Source organism: Chiloscyllium plagiosum, chromosome 4 (genome assembly GCF_004010195.1).
Source record: "Chiloscyllium plagiosum isolate BGI_BamShark_2017 chromosome 4, ASM401019v2, whole genome shotgun sequence".
Lineage (NCBI taxonomy): Eukaryota > Metazoa > Chordata > Chondrichthyes > Orectolobiformes > Hemiscylliidae > Chiloscyllium > Chiloscyllium plagiosum.
Window position 1 is genome coordinate 22,746,939 of NC_057713.1, and position 13,809 is coordinate 22,760,747.

Consider the following 13,809-nt stretch of genomic DNA (forward strand, 5'->3'; position numbering starts at 1 on the left):
TCATAGAGCCAAATGGCCGACGCTTGGTCCTATTTTCTTTGTGGTAAAAACAATGACTGCAGATGCTGGAAACCAGATTCTGGATCAGTGGTGCTGGAAGAGCACAGCAATTCAGGCAGCATCCGACGAGCAGCAAAATCGACGTTTCAGGTGAAAGCCCTCTGAAACGTCGATTTTGCTGCTCGTCGGATGCTGTCTGAATTGCTGTGCTCTTCCAGCACCACTGATCTAGAACCTATTTTCTTTGTGTCTAAAAACAATGTCGCAGTTTCAAGCAGTGAGGCAATCAAACAAAAAAGGCAGAACTTCTATTCCTGGTACTATCTTTTGATCTATGCTTCAATGTAACCATGTATAGATTTTAAGTAAAGACAGAATTGTATTCATCTATGATGCCCCATTATCAAAGCCTCTGTCAGTATTCATTGACTGTTCACAGAGCTGATTGCTCTTTGAATTTTCCATTTTAAAAATGGACTTGCCTGAGTTAAATCTCCCTCAATATATTAAAAAGAACTAATCCAGCCCCAGCTGGTCTTGTGTGCATTTTTCATCATCATATTTTGAGAAAGATATGAACGTTTTGGAGGGGACACAGACAAGATTTACTCAAATGGTTTTAGTGATGACAGATAGCAGTCTGGAAAAGGTGAGGCAGTTCTGATAAGAGAGGCTGAAGAGAATTGATGGAGGTATTTAAAATCATGAAGAGTGTGCCAGAGTGAACTATTTTATACCCATCCATGGGAACTGTATGTTGCTGGCTAGGCCAGTATTTATTGCCTATCCCTACAGGTGATGGTCAGCTGTCTTGTTGAAATTCTGACATCTGTAATGTCCAGATCTGAGTCCTCTCAGGGAAGAAGTTCTTGACTCAGTGACATTAAGGACTAATGATAACACTTCAAGTCAGGACGGTGTGTGGATAAAAGAGAAATATTCCAGCGATCAAAGTGTCAATAGTCAATGGGCACAGATTTAAGGTGATTAACAAAGGAACGAGAATCACTTTTGAGCAAAAACATGTTTTGCTACAATGAGTGATTAGGGATTTGTTTTATATGATATAGCATACAGATTTGATAGTTGTCTTCAAAAACAGATTTGAATAAACTTTTGAAGGTGAAAAACTGGCAAGAATATGGAGAATTAGGGGAGTGGAGTTACTGAATTAATCATAAAAGGCACAATCTCAATAGGTCTAGTGGTCTCCAGTGCTGACATATTCTATGATCCTATCACAACTGAGAAGACAATCTATGATAGACAGCTCCTGCTACAAGGGGTTTTCTCCTTGTGTGCCTGAATTGTTCATTTTTGTTTGACATCAACTAATTATTTGCTTATTGTTTGCAATTACAAAGAAAACAGTTTCAAGACTTAGCTCATTATGACTTTAAATACTTCCATCTCTGAGCTTTTTAAATGACTGCTCACTAAATGTAATACAGCTATTGTTTGTAGTATATACATCTGATGTGGAGGAAAATGTAGGTGGTCTGATTAGTAAGTTTGTATATGACACGAAGATTGGTGGAGTTGCCGATATTGCCATCGATTTTGAAAGGACACAACAGGATATGGATAGATTGGTGACTTGGGCACAGAAATGGCAGATGGAGTTAAATCCAGATAAATGTGAGGTGATGCATTTTGGAGGATCAAATTTAGATGTGAATTATATTATAAGTAGTAGAACCCTCAGGCCAGGACATAGAGTACTAGAGTTGGCAAGCCACATTGCAGCTACATAAAACCCTTGTTAGGCCACATTTAGATTATTGTGTGCAGTTGTGGTCGCCACACTACCAGAAGGAAGTGGAAGCTTTTGAGAGAGTGCAGATAAGGTTCAGCAAGATGTGACTTGGCCTCGAGGGCATTTGATATGAGGGAAGGTTAAAAAGACTAGGATTGTTTTCACCGGAAAGATGGCAGCTGAGAGGAGACCTGATGGAAGTCGACAAAATTATGAGAGGCACAAATAGACAGTTGGGTAGTCAGAGGCTTTTTCCCAGGGTTGAAGTTTCAAGGTGCAAGGGAAGTTTTTCAGGCAGAGAGGGGTAAGTGGTAAGTGCCCAGAACGCACTGCCAGAAAAGGCGGAAGCAGGTACATTGGCAACATGTATGAGGCATCTGATTGGTGGGGGGGGGGGGGGGGGGGAATAGAGTGATTTTGGCCGATTAAGGGCCGAAAGTTTGTTTTTTAGTTTAGTTAGGGCATGATGATCAGCACAGACTTGGAGGGCTGAAGGGCCTGTTTCTGTGCTATACACTTTAGTTCTTTTGTTCTTCTTTGATGCAAACAGGAAATGCAATGATGAAACCTTGAAAATAAAATGCCGAAAGCCATCGATCAGAGGGCAGATGGATACATGTTGAAAGTAGGCTGTTCACTGTCAATGGTCACCTTGAGAGTGTTGCCCTACTTGATGAAAGCTCCCAGCATTAAATATAACACTTTTCCTCAAATCCTTTTTGGAAAAAAGTCAAAGCCATCCTGAAATAAGACAATTCTTTCAGCTTTGGCACTTCCTGCTATAGACGTCAAATTCCTCATGAGCTAGATGATTATCAGAATGTATAACATTTCCCTTGTAATTTTGTTTTGGCTCTGGAATCTGTGAACATGTTAGGCAACTGTTACATCCACATCAGGCATGTAGACAGAGTGTAATATGAACTGCGAATTTGCACAACTTGTTTAGTCCCCTTTTCAGTACTTTTTAATGTTCCAAATTTAAAAAGAAATCAATGCTTTTGCCTTAAGGAAGTCAACAATTAGTTTAGCATACAACAATTGCTCAAAGTTACAAGATAGAAACAGATACTGTTATTGACTGGAAATCACATACAGATATTGAAAGTAGTACGGATAAGATACCCATGAAGATTCAAATAAAATCAGTCTGACATTGCAACCTGGTTTATTTGATGATTTCTCTTTTCAAGATGAAAGCGTTGAAACCTTACATTCTGAAGTCAACACTGAATTGAATTGCATTGAATGATTTAATGCAATTCACTTGTGTTTTACAGTTAAAAATCACGCAACACCAGGTTATAGTCGAACAGGTTTAATTGGAAGCACACTAGCTTTCGGAGCGACTCTCCTTCATCAGGTAATAGTGGAGGGCTCAATCCTAACACAGAATTTATAGCAAAAATTTACAGTGTGATGTAACTGAAATTATACATTGAAAAATTGATTGTTAAGCCTTTCATCTGTTAGAATACAGTGATAGTTTCACTTCTTTCATGTGTAAATCACAAAACCTTTTTTTTAAAAAGTTGCATTCTCGGGTTAGCTGTTAACAATGGTGATAGCTAGACAATACGTTGAAAGTGTTAGCCCCCTGTTTTCTCTGTCTATGCCATGATGTTTAGATTGATTCTAATCTAACAAGTGAGATAACGGAATTTTACATAAATTCATGCAGTTTTTGAGCTCAGAATTCTACATGAATGCATGTGGTTTTTGAGCAAAGTGCAATGTAACTCTGCAAGTACAAATTCACCCCACAAAATATATGTGTGCATGTGGGTCTGTGTGGGTCTGTGTGTGTCTGTCTGGGTTGTGAGTTGTGAGTGTGAGAAAGTGTATGTGTGTGTGCAGAGTGTCTTAAGTCTGTGAGGGGATGCATGTGCGGGTGTGGGAGTGTGTATGTCTGTAAGGGTGTGTGTGGGTGTCTGTGTGCGCATCTGTGTGTATGTGTGTCCATGTGTATGTGTGTATAGGAGCACCTGTGTGTGTGTGAGAGAGTGTGTGTGTAGGAGTATCTGTGTGTATAGTGCAATGGTGGTCACCTGTAATGTGACATGAACCCAAGGTCCCAGTTTAGACCCTCCCGATGAGTACCGAACTTAGCTATCAGCCTCTGCTCGGCCACTTTTCTCTGCTGCCTGTCCCGAAGTTTTGTGTGATTTACACATGAAAGAAGTGAAACTATCACTGTATTCTAACAGATGAAAGGCTCAACAGACAATCAATGTTTCAATGTATAATTTCAGTTACATCACACTGTAAATTTTTGCTATAAATTCTGTGTGTTAGGATTGAGCCCTCCAATATCACCTGATGAAGGAGCGTCGCTCCGAAAGCTAGTGTGCTTCCAATTAAACCTGTTGGACTATAACCTGGTGTTGTGTAATTTTTAACTTTGTACACCCCAGTCCAACACCGGCATCTCCAAATCGTGTTTTACAGTGAATAATACAGTAAAATACAGTGAAAAACATCAACTGTCACCACTATTGGGCGCCATTTTGAATGGTTTAAGAATAAAAACAAAAAGAATGAAAAAATACAACTGGAAGAGAGTCGATCTTCGTTCGTACATTGATGGCTTCTGTAGTTGAATAGTTGGAAATTTCTTCCACACATCGGGTTAAGCAGAACATGTTCTGGGAGGGTGTGTAGGCTTTCTTGTTTGATGTTAACTGCTCTGCAGGTTATGGCTCTTGGTACCCTTATTCAACACAGCTCCATCTGATTGAGTCGCTGAGTTTTGTTTTGGAGTTCAGGAAAAAAATGGTGTTGAACACCCAGTCTTAGAAGTAAAGCAAAATGGTTACTATATTATCTTTGAACATTTAGAAGGACTCATTGTATTGTTCAAGTATTAATGTCTCTTTTTGTGATGAGTGCTGAGATAACACAGATGGCATTCTCTGCATTTTTGACTGTAGTGAATAAACAGCAGTAGTCCTGTAACTACTGGAATCTGTCTTGTAAGGTTCTAACAGAGCTATTCCTACTATTTAATCTTCTTTACAAAAATGTGATCACATTATTGATGTGACACATTATTGATTTCGACTGATCACCATTAAATGCTCTTAATTTTGTACATTCCTTAACTGTTTTTCAGTTTCCCACCTGCATCTCCCAGAAGGTGTAATAGGAAGCTTAAACTCACCAGTCATCTGTCTCTCAAGAGAGCAGCCCTATGGTACCCTGGGAGTATAGCGACTTTACCTTTACAGGAAAGGGTATCATTACCCAATTCTGATGCGGGTATCCCCATGCTTGCTTTTTCGCACATACTCCTGGTTGGCTATTACGAACAGTAACATTTGATGAAGTTATATTCCACCTTTCTGGTATCGCGGATAAAGGTAGCACTGGATTTTCTGTGGTCGAGTTTCGGAACATAGAAACAGAGGAATAGGAGTAGGCTGTTTGGCCCCTCAAGCCTGACCTGCTGTTCTTTAAGATCATGGCTCATCTATGGCCTAACTCTGTCTACCTGCTTTTAGCCCATATCCCTTTGCTTAACAAAAAAAAATGTCTCTAGACCTGCTGGATATTTCCAGTATCTTTCTTTCCCCTTTTCTTGCAGATTTTCAGTATCTACAGCATTTTGCTTTTTCTCCTACTAGTAATTTGTGGGTCATTAAAGGATAATTGCAAATTGATGGCATCATTGACTTGATAAACAAAACCAACCAATTGACCTAATTACAGGGGCATTGTACACTTTAATTGATATGCAAAGCATGGTATTCCTGAAGCATATCACTGTTTATAGTACGGGAAAACAACAGTCAGCCTCCAGTACTTATTATACAGAGCCTTCAGAGCATGACAGATTTAAACAACAACTGGCTTTCTGAACTGGATTTTAAAGACCAAATTTTCTACTGGCTTCAGAAACAGTCTAGTAACTAAAATGGTCCATTGTATATTTTCTGAATAGCTTTTCAGTGCATTGTTTTCTTCATCCTCTACTAATTGCATATTCACAAATATTTCCTTCCCAACAGTCATCATCTGTCAATTCAAAAGCATTTGCTCACTCAATATTGGGTATTGTGCAGTGATGTGAAATAACTACTGAATGTCTCCTTTTTGTGGTATAAATAAGCTGGCTATAAATAGAACTGCGGTGCCAGATCAGCCATGGCATTACACTCTTTTCAAAACAAAAGGCTAAACAAGTTACATCCATCAGCAAAGGATTAGCCTTCTCTCCGGGGAGGTTTGACCTTTCTGAAGTGTTGAGCCCTTCAGCTGATGGATGAGCCAAGATGATCATGCAATTCTTACTCCTGGCTAAGTGAGCTTCTCGCCTTCATTTTCGATTGTCTAAACTACTACATGACCACTCACTGCTGACATGAATTTACTCAGCATACACAATGTGGGAGGATGGTTATTATCATTCGAGAGATTGTCTAGTGTGTCAGTCAGTCCTGGAATCATTTAAACTCTGTCAGCTTAAGTTTTCTTTGTCAATATGTTAGCTAAGATTTTCTGCATGAGAGAATAAAGTGTTCATTAATTACTTTGGGATTCACTTGTTCACAAGAACTCCAGACAAGAAACTACACAGACTTTAGTTACATGAAGTATATGAAAAGACTCCTTTCTTTCACATTATGACGAAACAGTGTACCAAATAGTGATGCACATTGACATACTATAAAGTTATTATATCTTGCATTTGTCACTCAAAGGCAAGAGATGCATGGGAACACTACTACTGCCAAGTTCCCTTCTAAATTGCACACCATCCTGACTTGGAACTATATTACTGTTACATCAATGGGTCAAAATCCTGAAACTTCCTCGTGAACAGTGCTGCGGGTGGGGTTATTCCATACAGATGACAGTGTTTCAAGAAGGTGGCTTGACACCACCTTCATTACGGCAAGTAGGGATCGGTAATGGATGTTGGCCTTGCCAGTAATGCCCACAACCCAAGAAGGAACAAAAAGACATGAGTAAATAACTCAGCTGATCATTTAGCACAAATCTGCCCACAGTTAATCTCCGAGAATTGATGCAGATTAGATATTCAGTGCAAATTCCTTCTTTGAGCAATTTAATTGATGGCAGATCACAGACTTGGAGAGAGTAGACCAACCTATTGTGGTTCCTACAGGGCAGCAGCAATGACTTAAAGGGGACAGCATTACTGATTGAGCATATTTTTATGTAAGTGTGCTTTATTCATACATAAAATGAAAGGTATATTTCTGATGTTTATGGATACAGTAGTGGGGATGCATCTACAAGAATCTGTGGATCAAAGCAAAACTACTGTTGGACATATGAAATAAGATATACAGAAGTGCAGGAAAACCATAACAGGTCTGGTAGCATCTGTGAAGAGAGAAATAGAGTTAATACTTCAAGTCCACTAAGATGCTTCTTTGGAACTTAAATGAAGTGGAAATGGGTGGGTTTTTTTAATGCTGTGAACAGGAGCTGAAAGAAGTGGAATGGAGTGCGTGGGTGCTCAGAGAAGAAGACAAAGCCAATAATAATAGTGGTAAAATATAGACAGATATATAAAACAGCTGTAAATGTTAGGTTTGAAAAGGAGACAATGAGAGATAAAACAAGGTCATGCTGAGAGACAAAGCAAGGTCAGAAGTCACACGACACCAGGTCCAACAGGTTTATTTTGAAATCACACGGGCATCCACAGGTCATACTCAGAAACTATAGAACTCAACATTGCATCTGTGAAGTTGTAAAGTTCCGAAGGAGATTTCTTGTTCTAGCAGCTTGTGCTGAGCTTCATTGGAACACTAGCCATCCAAGGATAGAAATGGTGACTTTGGAGCAAGTTGGTTTATGAAAATGGCAAATAGTTGCAAGATCAGTGGATTCATTTCTAAGGACAGATCGGAGGTGTTCTGCAAAGTAATCACCTAGTCTATGTTTGGTCTCATCAATGTAAAGATGACCACATTCTGAGCAGCAAACACAAGAGACTAGATTGATTGAAGCACGAGTCAAACGCTGCTTCACCTTGAGTTCTTGGAGACTTAGCCAGAAATGCTATAATTGTTCTGGGATGGACATGAAAGGGTCAGAGTAGAAATGTGGAAGACAGGTCAGGTACTGTTGAGGCCCCTGTCAACCACAATGAGGAGGGGTGGGGAGGATTCTCAGTTAAGGAAAAAAGTCATATCAGAGGTAGACAGATGAAAGGTGGCATCATCTCAGACATGACCGAGTTGGAGGAACTGGGAGAAAGGAGTGGATTCTTGCAGGAATTTGAATTTCAGGAAGAGTAGTTGAGATAACTGTAGGAGACAATGTATTTACAGTCGATGCCGGTGGACTGCCTGTCCCCAGAATTGAAACAGTGAAGTCAAGGAAAGGAAGGGACAGTCAGACATGAACTAGGTGAGGGTGAGGGATGGATGTAAATTGGAGGAAAAATTGATTAACTTTTCCAACGCTGTACAAAAATAGGAACCAACACTGATGATGCCATCATTATATCACGTAAAGAGTTGTGGGTGAGTTCTCAAATAGGAACGGAGCACCCTTTTCCATCATTTGTACATCTCAATAGAGTAAAACAAGTCTCACCCCTTCAATGGCTGGCTTGATGGATGCAATGTGGTTGCTACTGGCCAATAGCGATGATTTAAAATTATGTTTTCAGAGTAAAGGAATCATTAACAAAAAGACTAGAGTGGACATTGAAATTAAATATGAAGAAGGCAGACTTGTCAAGAATGTATCAATGTCTGTTAGAAATAGGATGGGCTAAAATCATCACAGTCTGATAATAAATTTGGACAGAGTCATACAAGATGGAAATCGATCCTTTGGTCCAACTAATCCAGGCCGACCATGTTCCCAAACCAAACTATTCCCATTTGCCCGCATTTGGCCCATATCATTCCAAACCTTTTCATGTACTTATCCAAATATCTTTTAAATGTTGCAACTGTACCTACATCCTTTGGCAGTTCATCCCACATACGAACTACACTCTGTAAAAATGTAGCCACTCATGTTCTATTTAAATCTTTCTCCTCTCAGCTGAAAATTATGCTCCCTATTTTTGAATTCCCCCATCCTAGGGAAAAGAGTCTTGCTATTCATATTATCTATGTCATTCAAGATTTTAAAATCATTTATAAGGTCTCCCCTCAACCTCCTGTTTTCCAATGAAAATGTTCTAGCCTATCTGGTCTATTCTTATATAACTCAAACCCTCCAGTCCAGGCAACAACCTGATAGGTCTTTTCTGAACCCTCTCCAACTTAATAGCATCTTTCCCATCGCAGGGTGACCAGAGTCCTCCAAAGTGACTTCACAGATGTCCTGTACAACCTCATCATGATGTCCCAACTCCTACACTCAAAGGTCTGAGCAATGAAGGCAAGCATGCTAAATACCTTCTAACTACATGTGACACAAATTTCAAAGAAATATACATCTAAGCCCCTAGATGTCTCTGTTCTACACCATTACCCAGAGCCCTAACATGAATTGTGTAAATCCCACCCTTGTTTGTTTTACCAAAAATGTAATACATTGCATTTTTTGAAATGAAACTCCATCTGCCACTCCTCTATCATTCATCCAATTGATCAAGTTCTCTTTGTAATCTTAGATCACTTTCTTCACTGTTCAACTATACCACCAATTTTTGTGTCAAATGCAAACTTGCTAAAAATGTCTCCTAAATTTTCATCCAAATCATTTATATAAGTGGCAAACAAAAGTGAACCCAGTACCTATCTCTTTGGAACACCACTGGTCACAGGCCTCCAGTTCAAAAATCACCCCTCCACCACCCTCTGTGTCTCCTGCTGCTAAGCCTTTTTTTTTATCCATTTGGCAAGCACTTCCTCAATCCCATGTAATCCAAACTTTGCTAATTAGTCTATTGTGCAGAACCTTGTCAAAGGCTTTATTAAAGTCCATATAAACAATGTCTACCATTCTTCTCTCCTCAATCTTTTTGTTTACTTTCTCAAGAAGCTCAATCAAGTTTGCGAGACATGATTTCCCTTACACAAAGCCATGCTGACTATCAGTCCTTGCCTCTCCAAAGGCATGTCGATCCTATCTTTCAGAATTATCTCCACCACTTATGTCAGACTGACAGATCAATAGTTTCCAACCTTCTCCTTACAGCCTTTCTTAAACAAAGACACAATATTAACCACTCTCCAGTTCCCAGCACTTCACCCGTGGCTATAGATGATGCAAATATTTCTGATAGACACCCTGCAATTTCTTGATCAGTGGTGCTGGAAGAGCACAGCAATTCAGGCAGCATCCGAGGACAGGCAAAATCGACGTTTCGGGCAAAAGCCCTTCATCAGGAATAAAGGCAGAGAGCCTGAAGCGTGGAGAGATAAGCTAGAGGAGGGTGGGGGTGGGGAGAGAGTGGCATAGAGTACAATAGGTCAGTGGGGAAGGAGATGAAGGTGATAGGTCAGGGAGGAGAGGGGGGAGTGGATAGGTGGAAAAGGAGCTGGGCAGATCGGACAAGTCCGGACAGGTCAGGGGACCGAGTTTCTGGAGGTTAGAAGCTAGGATGAGGTGGGGGAAGGGGAAATGAGGAAACTGTTAAAATCCACATTGATGCCCTGGGGTTGAAGTGTTCCGAGGCAGAAGATGAGGCGTTCTTCCTCCAGGCATCTGGTGGTGAGGGAGCGGCGGTGAAGGAGGCCCAGCACCTCCATGTCCTCCGTAGAGTGGGAGGGGGAGTTGAAATGTTGAGCCACGGGGCGATTTGGTTGATTGGTGCGGGGGACTCGGTCGGTGTGGACTTGTTGGGCCGAAGGGCCTGTTTCCACACTGTAATATAATATAATCTAATCTAATCTAATCTAATCAAATCGCCCAGTGGCTCAACATTTCAACCTGTCCTCGGATGCTGCCTGAATTGCTGTGCTCTTCCAGCACCACTGATCCAGAATCTGGTTTCCAGCATCTGCAGTCATTGTTTTTACCCTGCAATTTCTTCCCTAACTTCCTATCATGTCTGGGATACACTTGGTCAGGTCCCAGAGATTTAACTACCTTTATGTTTTCTAAGAGCTCCAGCACTTCCTCTTCTGTAATGTGAACTGTTCTCAAAGCATCAACATTTATTTCCCTGAGTTCTCCTCTGTTTCTTTCTCCACAGTAAAAACTGATGTGAAATATTCATTTAGTATTTCTCCCATCTCCTGGGGCTTAACACATAGACAACCTCGTTGATCTTTAAGGGGCCCTATTCCTTTCCTAGTTGCTCTATTGCTGTTAATGTACTTGTAGAAGCTCTTTCAATTATCCTTAACCTAATCTGCCAAGGCTACCTCATATCCTCTTTTTGCCTTCCTGATTTTCCTCTTAAGACTCCCCCACACCGTTTTACTCTTCAATTCATTTGATTTGACTTGTCTATGTATAAGATATGACTCTTTCTTATTCTTGACCAGAACCTCAATATCTTTATTCATTCAGTGTTCCCTATTCTACTCTTACCAACTTTACCCTTCATTCTAACAGGTACATAATGCCTTTGAATTCTGAAATATGTTTTGCTGTTCCAAGCAGTGGGTTTAGCCCATGCCCAGGCCAATTGAACACTTTGATAAAAAGTAGCAGTTGGGGCTTGATGAAGGATGTTTTACCCCAACACAATTTTAGCTGTCTTTAGCTGGCAAGGACAGTACCTTAAACCCTTTCACCAGCAGCAAAACAAACTAAGACAATCGGGCAGATCAAGAGCACCTCTCTGTGCAATTGAGAGTAAAGGTGAGATTTTTGAAAGGACTTTTGAGCCATTTAGTGAGTCTGGTACTGGCAAAAGGGGATCTTAAAGATCAGTTTAAAGTAAAACTTGTTATACACTTAATGGTAAGGTCCTAGGGAGTGTTGCTGAACAAAGAGACCTTGGAGTGCAAGTTCATAGCTCCTTGAAAGTGGAGTCGCAGGTAGATAGGATAGTGAAGAAGGCGTTAGGTATGCTTTCCTTTATTGGTCAGAGTATTGAGTACAGGAGTTGGGAGGTTATGTTGCAGCTGTACAGGACATAGGTTAGGCCACTTTTGGAATATTGCATGCAATTCTGGTCTCCTTCCTATCGGAAAGATGCTGTGAAACTTGAAAGGGTTCAGAAAAGATTTAGAAGGATGTTGCCAAGGTTGGAGTATTTGAGCTATTGGGAGACATTGAATAGGCTAGGGATGTTTTGCCTGGAACGTTGGAGGCTGAGGGGTGACCTTACAGAGGTTTATAAAATCATGAGAGGCTTGGATAGGATAAATAGACAAGGTCTTTTCCCTGGGGTGGGATGTCCAGAACTAAAGGTTTAGGATGAGAGGGGAAAGATATAAAAGAGACCTAAGGGGCAACGTTTTTACACAGAAGGTGGTACGTGTATGGAATGAGCTGCCAGAGGAAGTGAGGGCTGGTACAATTGCAAAATTAAACATTTAAAAGTTACCTGGATGGGTATATGAATAGAAGGGTTTGGATGGATATGGGCAGTTTGCTGGCAAGTGGGGCTAGATTAGGTTAGAATGTTTGGTCAGCATGTTCGAGTTGGAATGAAGGGTCTGTTTCTGTGCTGTACATCTCTATTATATTATTCTATTACTATTTGTTCTTAATCTTGAATATAAAGGTATTATGAATGAATAAATGATTTGATTGTCATGTGTACATTAAGAATCTAATAAAATGCAGTGCAAAGCTTTCATTTGTCGCAACAATTTGGCACCATTTTGAATATTTTAAGAATAAGCCAAAAAACGGATATAACTTAAAAAGAGTCCATTAGTCCCGAGCCGGCTTATCTCTATCAATGATGCCCGTGCCACCTCCTCCACTGTCTCACTGCCGATTACACCAGACCTAACCATTGTCAGAGACATCGATCCTCGGGCACCATCTTTCAATGCTGGGCCTACCTTATCAACATCGTTTCCACCGAAGTAGCATCCACCAATTCCAAAGCCAGGCCTTGTGCTCAACCTGGAAAAGGAAGTAAGAATTCACTTGAGGTCCCTGCTGGGCCCACTCTCCTCTGCACTGGGCGTGATCAGCATCTATGCTGTGCTCACTCTCCTCGGCAATGGGCCGGCTCGAGATCCGTGTACTGAGCCCAACCCAAGTCCATACCATGGGCCCACTCAAGGTCTGCAGTGGGACCTTTTTCCCTGGAACATAGAAGCTTGAAAGAGTGACCATTTAGAGGGGTATAATTATGAGAGGGGTATAGAGTCAGAGGGGAAAGATTTAAAAGGGACCTAAGGGTCAACCATTTCACACAGAAGGTGGTGAATGTATGAAACAAGCTGCCAGAGGAAGTGATGGAGGCTGGTACAACTACAACATTTAAAATGCATCTGGATGGGGATATGAACAGGAAGGGTTTAGAGAGATATGGGCCAAGTGCTGGCAAACAGGACTTGATTAGTTTAGAATATTTCATTGGCATGGACAAGTTGGACCAAAGGGTTTGTTTCCGGCACTGTCTGACTATATGACTCTCCAATTGTATTATAGATACAGGCCAGGACAGACAAAAACTGAATAAGTGATAATAAAATTTAATAGATGAAAAGGAAATGGTGAGCTGTACTGAATACAATTGGATTAGATTAGATTAGATTCCCTACAGTATGGAACAGGTCCATTGACCCAAAAGTCCATACCGACCCTCTGAACAGTAACCCACCCAGACCCCTATGTTTACCCCTGACTAATGCACCTAACGCTATGGGCAATTTAGCATGGCCAGTTCACCTCACCTGCAATTTCACATGGCCAATTCACCTCAACTTTGGATTGTGGGAGGAAAGCAGAGCACCCAAAAGAAACCCACGCAGACACATGGATAATGTGCAAACTCCACACAGACAGTTGCCTGAGGTGGGAATCAAATCTGGGTCCCTGGTGCTGTGAGGCAACAGTGCTAACCACTGACCCACCGTGCCGCCCAATAGGCCTAGGAGTACGTGAGAGTTAGTGACTATGCTAAAAGCAATCAATGTCACAGCAGGACCGATGTGGGGTGAATAAAAAACATGAAAGGATAGAATTAGACTGTAAAA